The sequence below is a fragment of the Canis lupus genome, chromosome 23 (assembly GCF_011100685.1).
Source record: "Canis lupus familiaris isolate Mischka breed German Shepherd chromosome 23, alternate assembly UU_Cfam_GSD_1.0, whole genome shotgun sequence".
Lineage (NCBI taxonomy): Eukaryota > Metazoa > Chordata > Mammalia > Carnivora > Canidae > Canis > Canis lupus.
In genome coordinates, this window is record NC_049244.1 from 37671753 (window position 1) to 37688091 (window position 16339).

General features: G+C 41.8%; 1 protein-coding gene across 9 annotated transcripts in view; it reads left to right on the forward strand.

Moving 5' to 3' along the window:
* PXYLP1 (2-phosphoxylose phosphatase 1) overlaps nt 1-16339 on the forward strand; it is a 72488-nt gene that overhangs the window by 12094 nt on the left and 44055 nt on the right. For 2 of the 9 annotated variants that reach the window (XM_038571064.1, XM_038571065.1), the window contains exon 2: nt 7661-7782. The exons of 3 other annotated variants lie outside the window; for them this stretch is intronic. The gene's annotated coding sequence lies outside the window, so the exon portion shown is untranslated. Of the gene's footprint in view, nt 1-7660; nt 7783-14160; nt 14314-16339 lie in introns of those variants that run through there. 4 more of the 9 variants (XM_038571067.1, XM_038571070.1, XM_038571068.1 and 1 more) reach the window with 4 other exon arrangements.

The following is a 16339-nucleotide window of genomic DNA, read 5'->3' on the forward strand; positions in this document are numbered from 1 at the left end:
GGCTGATAGTCTGATCAAATGCAGCACAATCTTGGCAAAAGCCAGCATTTGGATAGCGTTGAGCCGCAGGCCCCCAGATGCCAAGGCCCAGAGAATTGTCTGCCTTCCTGGCTGCGGGTGCCCTGCTATAAACTTGAGTGGGATGGATATGCAGTAGTGTATCCATCAGCGGCTCGGGAGTGATGTTTCCGCATTGCTGCCTGTCACGCATGTGTTCAGGAACCTTCTGTGGCTCCCTCATCCTCCACCCTGTTCACTGGTGAGTGACTGAGTAAAGCCTGTCATCTGTCAACAGTGGAGGGAGGGGTATCCTCTGCCTTTGCACCGCTGTGTACATTTTTTATCCTTTCTGAAATGCCAGCCACCATCCAGCATGCCCACTGGTGTCCTCCCTGCCCTTGTAGCTGGAACAGTTTCTACCTCTTCCTTGAAGCCCCCTCAGACCAGCTAGTACACGGCCCCTCCTCCATCTGTCTGTGCAGTGCATTTCCTAAGGGCGTTCCCAGAGCCCTGGCTTCTGCACCTTCTGCACCTTCCTTTTGCCCATTGGGGGTACCCGGCCCTTCCCAGTAAACTCTGATTTTATCTTTCTTACACATCAGGTTTCACGTTGCATTAGTTTTGAAAGGAGATGCTCTTTCAAAACCACTGGTCTCTTTATCACTTATCATGTACCCAAGAAGTCTTGTGACTTCTTGCTTAACTGCGTGGTTTAAGAAATAATTTAAATAAGTTTTACAGCTTTCTTTTTTTTTTTTCTTTCTAATTTTTAAAGTAACAAATGTTTGCTTCAGAAAGTTTGGAAAATACAGAAAACTATAAATTAGAAAAGTCTTCCAGGATCCCACTACCTACTTAAAGAGTTGTAAACCTGTCTTCCACTCTTCTGTTTGTTTGTTTTTTTCTTCTGTTTGTTTCAAAGAATTAAGTAAGATTACTTGTAATCCCACCGATAACCACTCATAACATTGAGTCAACTTTCTCTTTCCAGCGTTTCTTTAAAAATTGTCACTTTTATTGATTTAAAAAAATAGCAATAGGTTCAAAATTCTAAAGAGTGTAACAGTAAAAAGTCCCACTCCCAACCCTGTTTCAAACCACTGAGTCCAGCTTTGTATATCTTCCTTATAATGTAATTGAGCTCAAGCTGTATAGGCTGTATCATAGCTTGCTGTTTTGACTTAAGAACATAACAATTTATGTTGTTAGTACTAATATTTTTTTTATTATTTGTTTTTTTGTTTTTAGTTAGTTTTTTTTTGTTTTTTTGTTTTTTGTTCTTTGTTTTTTTATGAGAGAGAATGAGCACCGGCAGGGTCAGGGGGACTGCACAGAGGGAGAAGGAGAAGCAGACTCCCTCTGAGCAGGGAGCCCAATGCAGGACTTAATTCCAGCATCCTGGAATCATGACCTGAGCCGAAGGCAGACACCCAACCGACTGAGCCACCCAGGCGCCCCCTTTTTTTGTTATTTGTACATAATACATTGTAAAAACAAAGCATTAAATATATGAGTAAATATTGAAAAGTCTGCAATAGAGACGACCACTATTAATTTGGAGGCTGTCTCTTTGCAGACCTTATTCTGTAAGTTTACATGTTTTCTTCAGATTTCCTTGTATGTTGAGATGTGCAGATGTCTTATCTACACGAGATACCTATGTAGTAGATATGCACTGTATCTATGATGCTGCCACTTGCACACTCTCTCTCATTCATTTTTAACTTGCAGAATCTGGAGGTCTACCCACATCCATATCTAAGCCTACTTCTCTTTCTTTTTTTTAAGATTTTATTTTTAAGCTATCTCTATACCCAATATGGGCCTCAAACTCGCAACATTGAGATCAAGAGTCATATGCTCTACCAACTGAGCCAGACAGGTGCCCCCCCCTTTCTTTTTTAAGGAAGAATCATGTTCCATTGTGTAAACAAACTGTAATTCTCCAACCATTGCCGTATGGGTGAACATTTTAGTTTTCAGACTTTTATATATATTTCCTGTTGCTGCTTTGTACACGTGAAAGAGCATTTTTTGAGAATAGATACCCAGAATACAAATTCTTGGGGCAAAGGGTATATGTGTTTGCTGTTTAAATTAGACCATCAATTCTTCTTAACAAATGCTGTTCCAGTTAACCCTCTTACCGACAGTATGTGAAAACATTGGTCCCCATTGGGACTAACATCCACTGGAGATGAATGATCTTTTTATTTTTATTTTTTTCCCAATCTGAAGGGTGAGATGTGCCATGTCATTTTAAAATTTGTATTTCTTTCCATCCAACTTTTCCAAGCATATATATATATATATATATATATATATATATATATGTATGTATGCATTTAAAAAATTAGAGTCGTGCTATGCATGACTCTGTATCTTTTTTTAGTTTTTCACATTAAGTCACATTAAAATGTTCACATTTTCTTTTCTGGGTCGTTGCATTGTCTTCAAAAGCTCAGTTGTCCAGGGGTGCTGTCTTACTGAAGTATGGCAGATCACCTGGAGTATTCTTTATCTTCATTTCTTTATGTCCTTAATCTCCAACGACTTGGGGAATGACAAGTAATAGAAAAGAAAGGAAAGCAGAATGAAAACTTTCTGCAGGGGATTGGCATAGGGTCTGTCCAGTAAAACAATCAAATTAAAATCTGAATTAGATGTTCGCTCAGAGCCTCCTCATTCCTTAGGTATTTGGCAGGGAGGTGCCTAGAGTAAATATCACCATGAGCTCTTGTTCTATAGATGATGTGAGAAACGAAGGCAGAAGAAAAATTATTAAATTTCCTTACTACCTAGAGCCTACTGGCAAGTTCTTGAAAGAGACAGAGTGACATTCCTCTAGGGACTCAACTGCCTGGATGTTAATACTTTGCCCAGGGCAAAAGGCAATCTTAGCCTGTCCTCCAGGACCCTGTAAATCTACCTTAACATATAGAAATTCCTTTAGAAATTTCCTTTATCTCTAAACCTCCTGAGAATACGGGGAATCATCCCCCAAGCATATGGCCCATGATAGACATCTGAAGGGTCTCATGACTAAGGTTCTATTAGACAGTAATAAATGACCTTTTCCCAACAATAGCTAGCCCCTTCAAGGTCCTGGAAAACTTGCTTCCAAAATTCCACAGAGACTTATGCAATCCCTAACCCCCTCCCAACTTGAAAGTATATAATAGGCTAGTCCTCATGATCCCAGTGCAGCTCTTTCTGCCCACGGGTCCTGTCCCCGTGCTTTAATAAAATCACCTTTTTGCACCAAAGATGTCTCAAGAATTCTCTCTTGGCCCTTGGCTTCGAACCCTAATGGCTTTTCCTATATCATAGAGACATTGAAGACCAAATATTAAATATTAGAAGCTTCACGTATTTTGTGTGTTTCATTATGAAAAATGTACAGGTTTGTTTATTGTTTGGATGGAGGGATTATGACTCTCCCAGAGCTTTTCACATCAGTGAAAACATCCAGGAGGCAGAGTGGTGTGATGGACATCATGATGAACTGGCAAGCCTGAAGAGTTGGCTTCAGATTCCAACTCTTCCCACTGACTGTGCTGTAAACCTGAAGACACTCAGCTTGGTTCCCTGGGGTCTGTGTGGTGAGAATGAGCAGGGTGTGAGTGGGTTTGGACAGCCTGGTAGAGGGTGGGCTAGCAGTTAGAGGCCAATTCTAGCTCTGTATTATTGAAACAGTAAAAACACACACTGTCTAATAACAGGATGGTATCATAAAAAAGAAATATTTGGTCTTTTTCCTCCAAAAGCCATGGCAATCTCTAGAGTGCTAAGAGTGTCTTTTATATGCTAATGACTGCTGGTCCCTGAAAGGCCAAAGCACTATTGGAGGGTTGGACTTTCAACCCTAACCTCTGACCTCCAGGGAGGGATAGGAGGCAGGAGGTTGAAATCAGTCACCAAAGGCCAATGATTTAATCAACCGTGACTTCATAAGGAAACCTCTATAAATTAAAAAAAAACAAAAACAAAGAACCCTCTGAGCAGCAGGGGTTCAGAGAGCATCCAGGTTGGCAACACATGAGGGTGCTAGGAGGGCAGCATGCCTGGAAAGAGTATAGAAGCTCTGTGTCCCGGCCCCCATACCTTTGCCCTATGCATTTCTTCATTGGCTGTTCTTGAGTTGTATCCTTTATAATAAATCTACAGTAACAGCAATAAAGTGCTTCCCAGTTTTGTGAGCTGTTGTAGCAAATTATCAAACATGAAAGGGGTAGGGATGTAGCCAGGTCTGACAAAAGTGGGTAATTCAGGGACCCAGTGCTCATAACTGGCTACTCAGGTGGGGGCAGTCTTTGGGATGGAGCCCTTCAACTCGTGGGGTCTGACACTAAGTTGGAGTAGTCAGTGTCAGAATTGAGTCGAATTGTAGGACACCCAGCTGTTGCCCACAGAGTTGGAAAATTGGTTCATATGGGGGGAATAAAAGCGCTACACATTTGTGTCAGAAGCTTTGTGAGTCAAAGCTGTATGTTGCCACTCCCACTCTCCAGAAATGTTCTGACACATAGTCAGCCAGCTCTGTGCCAGGCTTTGTCCAGCACAGAGACACACTTGTGAGCAGACACCATTGCTGCTGTCTGGTGGCTTCTAGTCAATCACAGGAGACAGCCAACATTTCAGTGTGGTTCTTAGATTATGTAATGATGGTTCTGAGAAATGCCATGAAGGAGAAAGACAGGGTGACTTGAGAGTGTCAGACAGGATGCTGATCTAGACAGGGGAGTTCAAGCTTCCCTGAGAAAATAATCTGTGAGTTAGGATCCAAGGGCCAATCACGAGTTAGCTAGGTGGAAAAGGTAGAGGGACGGAGGAGAGACGCCAGCTTGCCGGCTCGGGGAAGGCAGAAAGAATGGATTGCTCGTGGCCATAATGAGCCTCTCCTCTGTTCATTCATTCTTTCTGTCATCCAACAAACATTGATTGATCACCTGAGCTGGGCCAAGGGCCAAGTACTGTTCCTGGTACCAAGGACAGAAGAATAGGGAGCAAGACTGACAAAGTCTCTAGCCTCATCACTACTGCTGTGTAACAAATTATCCCCAAACTTGGTGACTTCAAACAGCCGTCATTTTACTGTTATCCTCATGGTCTGGAGGTGGACTGGGCCAGCTCGTGTTTATCACTCAAGTCTCTCACAATTATTCAGGCACTGGCTATTCTGGAATCACCCAAATGTTCCCTCACTCACATGTCTGAAGCCTGGGCTGGGAAGCCTCAAACAGTTGGGGCTGCTTGGGCATCCTTGTCTCTGGATGGCCTCTCATATGGTATCTCTAGTATGATAGCTTCAGGGTTCCTGAAGCAGGTAACCCAAAAGAGACCAAGCCAGGTGGAATCTCATGGACTTTTCCAGCCTGGTCTCAGAGCATTCCTGCCCCATTGTTTTAAGGTAGCTCTGAGGCCTGCTCAGGGGACCTAGAACCCCCTCCTGATGGGAGATGTGATGAAAAACTTGTAGATGTGCTCTAGAACCACTACACTCTGATGCTCTGCTCTCTCTAGCTTCTCACCCTTGACTTTTTTTTAAAGAAAGTATTTATTTATTTATTTATTTGAGAGAGAGAAAGTACATACATGAGTGGGGGGAAGGTAGAGGGAGAGAATTTGCAAGCAGACTCTATGCTGAGTGGGGAGCCTAACGTAGGGCTCAGTCTCAGGACTCTGAGATCATGACCTGAGCTGAGAGCAAGAGTTAGATGCTTAGTTAGGTGCTTAGGGGCACCTGGGTGGCTCAGTTGGTTAAGCATATGCCTTCAGCTCAGGTTGTGATCCCAGGATCCTGAGATGGAGCCCCATATCCGGCTTCATGCTTCCTCTGCCTGCCACTCTCCCTGCTTATACTCTCTGTCAAATAAATTAATAAAATCTTTAAAAAGAAAAGGAAGAAAGTTAGACACTTAACTGACTGAGCCACCCCGACACTCCTCATCCTTGGCTTTAAACCTACCTGCCTGCTTTAGCTTACCAGAGTCTTCCAGAGGAGACAATTTTATGGCCTGCGTCCTGACTCCACCATGCCCCTTGGGAGTTCCACCTTCTTCTGCCCCAAATAGCTTCAGAAAGGTATAGTTTTCTTTACCTCTGGCTCTTTCTTGTGGGGGCTAGGGGGCTTGGTGCCCCTTGAGGAGTGGTACTGCAGGGATCTTCCCAGCTGACCTACCTCCTATTTGGGTCATCAGAGGACATACATGGACACAGGTGCCAAGTCCCCAAACAACAAGACTCTTGTGGGGCTAAGAGATGCTAGGATGACTGGAGGGCTATAGTGTGGGGCTGAGGTGAGCCTGGGGCCTTGTAGGCCATGGGCAGTGTTTGATCAGCACCCTAAGAACATTATAGGAAACTGCTAAAGGCCTAAAGTTTTGATGACCATCTGCCAGGGAGATTATAGAATACAGTCCTATGATCTTACCTATATGTGAAATCTTAAAACAACAACAACAACAACAAAAAACCCTGAGGTCATAGATACAGAAAACAGATTAATGGTTGCCAAGTGGGGATGGGCAAAATGGGTGAAGAGGGTCAGAAGGTACAAACTTGGGGTACAAAGTCATGGAGATGTAATGCAGCATGGTGACTATAGTTAGTAATACTGTATTGAATATTTGAAAGTTCCTAAGAGTGGATCTTAAAAGTTCTTATATAAGAAAAATATTATAACTGTGTGGTGATGAATGTTAACTGTGGTGAGTATGTTAACTAGACATATTGTGATGATCATTTTACAATACATACAAATATCGAATCATGATTTGTGCATCTAAAACTAATATAATAGGGACACCTGGGTGGCTCAGTGGTTGGGCAGACGCCTTTGGCTCAGGGTGAAATCCTGGGGCCCAGGATCAAGTCCCACATCGGGCTCCCTGCATGGAGCCTGCTTCTCCCTCTGTCTGTGTCTCTGCCTCTCTCTCTCTCTCTCTTTCTCTCTGTCTCTCATGAATGGGTAAATAACATCTTAAATAAATGAATAAATTAATTAACATAATATTAAATGTAAGTTATACCTCAGTGAAAAGAAGACGACAGACCTCTGGGAAGAACAGGGTTTTGCATCATGCTTTTAAATTAATCTGTTAGAATGATTTTTTTCTTACAAAAGAAGATTTTCAAGTGTGTTCCTAATTTCAGAAGAGGAAGCATAGATCTCCATCCTGATTAATCATGTTATAATAATATCAGTGATTTGGCAGTCTGTGGTTAGTTATCACAGGTTGGTGGGCAGAGCCAGTCTTCCATAGCCAACAGAGTTCACAACACTGTTAGCTGAACATAGTCTACAACAAACATTCCTACCATCATGATGTCCTATAACACCCAAATAATAGTGCAACAGTTAACAATGAATAGTGCCCAATTAATAACACAGTAAACCTTGGAAGATGACTATTAAAAAAATACAAATATTATAGGATAGCGCTTTGCTGTTTAGTAGACATACTCAGAAACTCAATTTAGAAACCCAATTTCATGATGATAGTACAGAATTCATTTAGCTTAAGTTTGTGGAAACTGATGTGTAAACAAAGATCAAGGCCATCCTCATGCTTTGCATCCTCAAAAGCACTTGTATGAACAGCTTCTTCTCCCACATTTCTCATTAAGTACTATTGACTTATTATTTTTTTTTTTTTAGAACCCCTAGTGATTTACAGGTAAGCATGGCCTCTCTGGAAAACTTGAAAGGGCCTAACATCTACCAAGTGACATCTTTGTTTCAAATCCTCTACCTCTCTCAGCTTCAAATTAGGTTTCAAGGTAAGTACCATATTCCAGATGACAGAGTGATTTAAGATGTCAATAACCAGAACTTTCCTGAAAATGTTGCTTGATAATCTTTGGGGTTAGTCCCAATCTGTGTATTTAAATTAAATATTCCTAGAAAACTCTTGCTCCAAAGCAAAAAATGGATTTTATTTGTGTATTTTCAGGTGGTAGCAGACAAAAAATGGAAAGGGATTAACCATTATTGAACTGTTATGACTCAGGTGTTTTTATATATATTATTTTGTTTAATCTTTATCCATAGCCTATATACACAGACAAGTATTAGAATTAGTGTCAAGCTACTGTAACAAATTCATAAAGTTCGTGGCTTAACACAATACATTATTTCTCCTTTATAAAAACAGTCCAGTTTGGGTCCAAGACAATGGTATCAAGGATAGGGTTTCATGAAAGAGGTGGGACCTCTGCTCCACCCAGAGATTTGGGGACCCAGGCTGGTAGAAGCTCCCTTCTATAATCTGTGCTTTTTTCTTTTATTCTTTGTATTATTTTATTAACACTGTGCATTTCTATTTACTCAACATCAAGTTATATACAATTTTCTTTCCTTTACAGTTTTGTTGAGATATAATTGACCTATAACATTGTATTAAGATGTACAATATAATGATTTGATGTATGTATATATTGTGAAATGATCACCACAAGTTTGGCTAACATCCATCTCCACACTTACAATTTTTTTCCTTGTGATGCAGACTTTCAAGATTTACTCTTTATTCTTTTTAAGATTTTAATTCTTTGGGGTACCTGGATGGCTCAGTGGTTGAGCGTCTGCCTTTGGTTCAGGTCATGATCTCTGGGTCTTGGGATGGAGTCCTGCATCAGGCTCCCTGTGGGGAGCCTGCTTTTCCTTCTGCCAGTGTCTCTGCCTCTCTCTCTGTGTCTCTCATGAATAAATAAATTTTTAAAATCTTAAAAAAAAATTATTTCTTTGACACAGAGAGCGAGAGGGAGAGTGAGCATGAGCAGGGGGAGGAACAGAGGGAGAAGCAGACTCCCCACAGAGCAGGAAGCCCCATGCGGGGCTCCATCCCAGGACCCCAGAATCATGACCTGAGCTGAAGGCAGATGTTTAACCCCTGATCTACCCACACTATCCTCAAGATTCACTCTTTCAGCAATTTTCAAATATGCAATAGAATATTGTTAACCATAGTCACATGCTTATCCATTACATCCTCAGGACTTATTTATCTTGTAACCAGAAGTTCATACCTTTTGACCACCTTCACCCTTTTCTCCTAACCCCCACCATTGCCTCTGACAGCCACCAATATTTTCTATGAGATGGGTTTTCTTAGATTCCACATATAAGTGAGTTCATACATTATTTGTGTTTCCCTGTCTGACTTGTTTCATTTAGTATCATGCCTTCAAGTTCCATCCATGTTGTTGCAAATGATAGGATTTCCTCCTTTTTTTAATGACTGAATAATATGCCGTTGTATATATGTGTGTGTGTGTGTGCCATTATATTATATATATATGTGTATATATATATATTCCACATTTTTTTATCCATTTATCTGTCAGTGGACACTTAAATTGTTTCCACGTTTTCCTACCTATTAAAAGTAATGCTGCCATGAACGTAGGGCACAGACATTGCTTCAAGATACTGACTTTCCCTCATGTGTATACCCACAAGTGGCATTGCTGGATCATATGGTAGTTCCATTTTTAATTTTTTGAGGGACTTCTCTATAGTTTTCCACTGTGGTTGCACCAGTTAGCCTTCCCACCAACAGTGCACGAGAGTTCCCTTTTCTCCAGGTTCTCACTAACACTATCTCTTGTAAAATAACATTGTTATTGATAACAGCCTTTCTAATAGATGTGAAGTGATATCTCATTGTGGTTTTGAATTGTATTTCTTCGTAGATCAGTAATGTTGAGCATCTCTTTATGTACCTGTTGGCCGTTTGTATATCTTTGGGAAAATGTTTATGCAGTTCCTCTGCACATTTTTTAAATCAAATAGTTTTTCTGTAGTTGAGTCGTGAGTTCTTTATCTATTTTGGATATTTACTCCTTATCTGATAGGTGATTTGCTGATATTTTCTCCCATTCCATAGATTGCCTTTTCATTTTGTTGATTATTTCTTTTGCTGTGCAGAAGCCTTTTAGTTTGATGTAGTCCCATTTGTTTACTTTTGCTTTTGTTGCCTTTGGTTTTGGTGTCAAATCCAAAAAGTCATTGACAAGAATGATATCAAGGAGCTGAGCCCCTATCTTTCCTTCTAGGAGTTTAATGGTTTTAGGTTTTACATTTAAGTCTTTCATTCATTTTGGCGTAATTTTTGTGGATGGTATAAGGTAGGGGTTCAGTTTTATTCTTTTCAGGTGCCTGTCCAGTTTTTCCAATACCATATATTGAAGAGACTATCTTTTCCCCATTGTATGTTCTTGACTCCTTTGTCATAAATTAATTGCCCATGTATGCATATGCTTAGTTCTGGGATCTCTATTCTGTTCCATTGATCCATGTTTTTATGCCAATACCATACTGTTTTGATTACTATTGCTTTATGATATAGTTTTAAGTCAGGAAGTATGATGCTTCCAGCTTTGTTCTTTTTCAAGATTGCTTTATCTGTTTGGGGTTTTTTTTGTGGTTAAATACTAATTTTAGGATTTTTTTTCTATTTTTGTGAAAAATGCTATTGGAACTTTGACTCTGGAGACTGCTTTGAATAGTGTGAATATTTTAGCAATATTAATTCACTTACACCACGAACACAGAACATCTTTCCATTTATTTGAGTCTTCTTTAGTTTTCTTTTTTTCTATCAATGTCATAGTTTTCAGTGTAGAGGTCTTTCACCTCGTTGGTTAAGTTTATTCCTAGATATCTTATTCTTTCTGATGCAACTGTAGATGGGATTGTTTCCTAAAGCTCTCTTTCTGAGATTTTGTTGTTAGTGTATAGAAATGCAAATGATTCTCCTACATTGATTTTGTATCCTGCAACTTCACCAAATTCATTTATTAGCTCTGACAGTTTTTTGGTGGAGTCATTAGGTTATTTTATATCTATATACATACATATATAAACTTGCAGGGATATATATAGATATAATCTATATATCTATATATCTGTATCTATATCTCTATATATCTACAAATAGAGACAGTGCTATTTTTTACATTCTGATTTGGATGTCTTTTATTTCATTATCTTACCTAATTGCTCTGGGTAGTTTCTAGTACTACAGTGAATAGAAGTAGGAGTGGCCACCCTTGTCTTTTCCTGATCTTAGATAAAAAGCTCTCAGCTTTCCACTATTGTGTATGATGAGTACCATTGACTTTGAGGCTTATGTTTAATTACAGCTTTAACCTAAGCTGAATCAAAGTTTTGAAGTTTATAACAGTGTTAGTCCATACTTTACCGGAAGGGAGTTTGGACCAGATAGCAATTCACATTCCTTCCCAAGCTAAATGTCTGTGATTCTGTGTGACAGTACTCTTAGCTCTGTTTTTATAGAGTTTGTAACTGCAAAGGAGCCTCCCCCACAACAAAAGTTTTGAGAGCTTATTTTGGGATCTGAACCAGACAATCCTTGGATCTGAAGTACATGGAGGGCTCCTAGAGGTCACCTGTGTCAGCCCCCTCACAGCATCACCAGCAAGTGACTACTTACACTTGACTACCTCCTTGAGCAGGAGGGCTCATTTTGTACTGACACTGATGCTGCCAACCTCTCACTGAACCATCCAGAAGTTTTCTAAAAAAACATTTTAAGGACATGGAGTTCCTGCCGTGGATACTGGCAGTGATTATCTATAGGGGATCTGATACTTCACGCCTCATCATGATCAAGTCATGGACTGAACTGCCACTGAGCACGGGGTTTAGTCAAAGCTCTGTAGTAGGTAAGGGTGCTTCTAGCCTGAAAAAGGCCTCATTGGGCATGCATCAGTGCTCCCATCTATGTGTTTGCCCAGAACAAAATCTTGCTTCTGTGTAGTATTGCTAACATAGGAAAAAAGCTGTGTAGCTTTCAGAAAGCGAAAATGGCCACAGAAAGCGGCACTTCAGGTGGGCCTGATTCACAATGCACAGCTGTGATTCACGGGCCCTCCTGAGCTCTTTTTATTTTTTTACCTGTAAAATTTGGCTTTTGCCATGCAACCCTTCATTGTCTATTTGTATTTCTAGCTTTACAGCCCTGCCTATTTAATGTTTTGTGCTTCCCTTGACATTGTAACAAACTTTTAACTGACACAGCTTGCTTACAAAAATAAAAAAGAATCAGCTATATTTTTTAAGTAGCTTTGTGATGAGTAAATCATGCCAACTGCACAGTCTCCGGTCTCCTGTTTTTTTGTTGATGTACTTAGAGTTGCTCTTGACATTCTGAAGTCAGAATATGCTGATTTCAGATTGGCACATTTCGCTACTTCTCCAACTTTCAGAAAGCAGAGCAGTGAAGTTGGATGGAACACAGGCTTCTCCCAGAACCTCAGAAAGAGATCACTGAGGAGTATGTAAGATCGAAAATCCTGGCTTGATGAATTAATTATTTCAATCTGTTCTGGTCCTGAGAAATGATCAGACACCTTGACAAGTTTATCCTTTGTAGAGCTAGGGAAGAAAAAAAACCTCAGAAGAGAGAGTGGCAGGAATGTATAGTTCATAAATGGGGGAAAAGAAAACTAAAAACCTTTACTATTTCAGGGATTAAAAATACTAAATCCATAGATTATCTGCCTCAGATCCTTTTTGGAAAGCAATGGTAGGTAAATAATTCATGTTGTATATTTAAACACATGTAAAATATAGAATAAAAGGTCTTGTTGGTAGAACATGGGCTGTAGTCAGTGCTGAGGGTTACTACTCTGCCATTTATCACTGCTGAATCATACCTGAGCAAACCAGCACTGATGTTTCTTAAACATATAATTATGACTGTATGTGCGTTGATTGCTAGGTTTGAAAAGTACTGGTACTGTCATTATTTTTTAGAATAATTGTGTGTGTTGTCAAATCTTCTGCAATTGTGGGTTATTGCAGGCATCCCCTTGCTCCCTTGTTCCTAACAGAACTCAATTCTGTGTGGGCCTCCGCTCCCTCCCTTCCTCCATGGGCCTCTTTCAAGAGGTGAATCCTTTCAATCAGTCCTTGTGGTCCATTGCTGGTGTCAGTGATGAGTTGGGGCATGGGCTCGTGACGCTGTTCTGGCAGTTAGACATTAGGGGAAGTCCACTGGAGGGTTTCAGGGAAAGCCTTCCTTGCTTCCAGTAGGAATGTACAGGATTGTCCCTTCTCCCTCTGCAGATTGGCCAGTGTGACAGTGATGCTTGTGAGTGTGGCCACCATCTTAAAACCCTTGAGGGACAGTCATCCTAGGAACAGAACAAAGACAGGATGGCAGAGAGTCCAGAGATGGAAAGAGCCTGGCTTCCTGATGATGCTTTTGGGCTGCTGAATTACCTCACATGGAGCCACTGTTCCTCACTCTATGACTCATTATGTGAGAATAGGGTTGAGAGCCTTTGCATTAAGTGAGGGTTTTCTGTTACCTGCAGCCAAGCCATCTTCATAGATGCATAAATAATTCAAGGTAAAAGAAAAGATAAAACTCAAAAAGAACAAAAGTTATCACAACTGTGACTCATTTATATCCTACCTAAGAGTGGCATTTTAAAATGTGTGAGATTTTTCTGCCTAATACCATTTGTCATGAATGTGTATGTTTTTATTCATCACTGCCTACAGAGGGAGCCCCCATGAAGAGGACCAGTGGCAGGTTCTAGTTAGGTTATTGGTTTGACTGCTTTAACAGAAGTGAAATAACACTGATTTTAAAAGGTTGTGAGATTATTTATTGTCTCCCAAAACAGCTTGGGTGGGTGACAGTCAAGGAAATGGGTAGTCTGCCCCCTGTGGTCATCCAGGGCTCTTCTCTCTTATCCACTAGGATATTGTCTCCATGGGCTTCAAGAATGCTGGCTTACTCCCATGCCAGTGATTCAGAGCATGGGAAATGGTGAAGAAGGAAGGTCAGAATGAGGTAGTCCTTTTGACTCAGAACTGCACATAAGGCTTCCAGTCATAACTCATTGGCCCAAACTTGATCATATGACAACAACTAGTTGCAAGGGATTCTGGAAAATATCATCTCTAGCTAGGTGACCACGTATCCAGCTAAAACCTAGAGGGTTCCCTTAGGAAGAAAAAAAGAGCAAATAGATACCAGGAGACAGAAGTATCTGCCACACAGTATGTCCTCTAGAGTGGAGAGGAAGCTTGTAACAAGGAGAGAGTGCTGGGTGCCACTCTGATTGTGAAGCAAGGATTTGAGTCATAAGAGCCAGTCTCCCCGAGTAGCCTGGAGCCTTATGCCAGTTCTGACCTGTCCTGACCTCTCTTCTGGTTAACCAAAGGACTTGAATCAGGTGATCTTTAAAACCTCTTTAAGCTCTGACCTTCTCTGGCATGGTCCCACAGGCATTCTATTTCTAGAGTGGGGGAAGAGATGAAGGGGAAGCAGGGTGAGTACCTCATACATGGGTAGTTGGTATTAAAACCATAAGAGAGAGGCACCTGGGTGGCTCAGTGGTTGAGCATCTGCCTTTGGCTCAGGTTGTGATCTTGGGATCCTGGGATCAAGTCCCACATCAGGCTCCCCACAGGGAGCCTGCTTCTCCCTCTGCCTATGTCTCTGCCTCTCTCTGTGTGTCTCTCATGAATAAATAAATAAAATCTTAAAAAAAAAAAAAAAGCCATAAGAGAAGTCACTGCTAGCTCACTTGGTACTTATTAGGAGCCAGGTACTATTCTGGGTCTCTTACACCTGTTTTTTTTTTTTTTTTTTTTTTCTCTTACACCTGTTAACCTCACTATCCCTACATAATGTGTGAGGTGGAGACTCTGGTTTTTCCCTTTTTATAGATGGGGAAACTGTGGCTCCGTAAGGGTTTAAGAAGGGCTTTAGACCTAGCCAACTGATCGCTGAGCCCACACTTAACTATGTGTTGTGAGAAGGACTGGGGCCTGAGGTGGGATTGGTGAGGTGTGGCCAGATCATAGTAAACTCTGCAAGTAGGGCTAAAGAGCCTTGGGCCTGCTGCTACCCTTTACCCAGGGTCAGTTTGGAGATCCATCTGCTGTGTTGATTGCCTCCCTCAACCCCTCATTATTACCCCAGAGCCAGGAAATGGCTGTTGCCACTCCTGTCACATTGGGGCATGATGTTGTCATGGGTTACATCACCTTTCACTATCCCGGGGTAGAAGACAGGCTGTTCTTTAGGAGGAGAGGACCCTGGTGAGAGAGGAGCCCTGGGGGGGGGGGGGGGGGGGGGTTAGCCTTGGGGCAAAGTGCAGGATGTTCAAGGAGAACCACACCATGTACCTAATAGGCGTCCTTCAAGGTGTTGTTCCCATGAGAGGAGCACGGAGGCTTCTTGCCTTGCTCCTGTCCTGTATTCCCAAAGAAGGCTGGGGCTGGGAAGACCTTGGCCCCAGAAAATGAGGGTCCATCCAAGAAGTTGGACTGTCCCTTAGGCTAGCCTGGCACTGATTGATGGCATGGATCCTGGGATCACACTCCTTCTGCTCCAACCTGGAAGTTAGTGACTTTGGGCCCAGAGGGGGCTCCAGGGAGGGAGTGGCCATCAGTGCATATATTGTCTGGTGCCCTTGGTGATGGGACTCCTTGCGATCATCAGGTAGGCTGGCCTAGATAGGAGGAGTGTGGCCCTTGCAGCTCACCTGCCTCTGGGTGCCAGGCCACGGGCACACTCTCCCCAGGGAGGAGCAGACCCAGACAAAGTGAGGCCTCCCTGGCCAAGCCCATGTGTGGCCTCTGGGTAGCCAGCTTTCCCCGGGCACAGTGCTTCACTGCATGTGCAGCTGTTGCATGGTGCTGGACTAACCCACTCCCATGAGTGGCTCCTGACGCTCATGAACAGTAGGATGGCCCACTCCCTCTTGCACCCCAGTCAGTACAGTCTTATTTGGTCCTATCTTTGGTTCATTCTGTTTTCCTAAAAATGCAATAATAAATGCACCAGTTCCAATCTACTCAAGATTGAGCTCCACTGAGAGTCTCCCAGGAAAGCTGTGCTCCCTCTCTGGGCCTAAGTGGGTCTCCTCTTCTCCCCATTCTTCTGCCTGATGGCACTGGTTTCATAGGGTATAATGGCCATTTTACTCATTGTTCCACTGACCAGACTGTGAGCTTTCTTCCTTTCTTTTTTTTTTTTTTTTTTTCCAGATTTTATTTATTTATGAGAGACACATAGAGAGAGGCAGAGACACAGGCAGAGGGAGAAGCAGGCTCCACTCAGGGAGCCCAGTGCGGGACACAATCCTGGATTCCAGGATCACACCCTAAGCTGAAGGCAGATGCTCAACTGCTGAGCCACGAAGGCATCCCTTTTTTTAAAAAAACTTTTAATTTCTAACATACTCAAAGGCAAAAAGGATCATATGATACATCCTCAAGAATCCATTAACCGGCTTCAGCACTCAGCAGTTTGCTGATCTTGATTTATTAATTCTTCCTCAACCTACG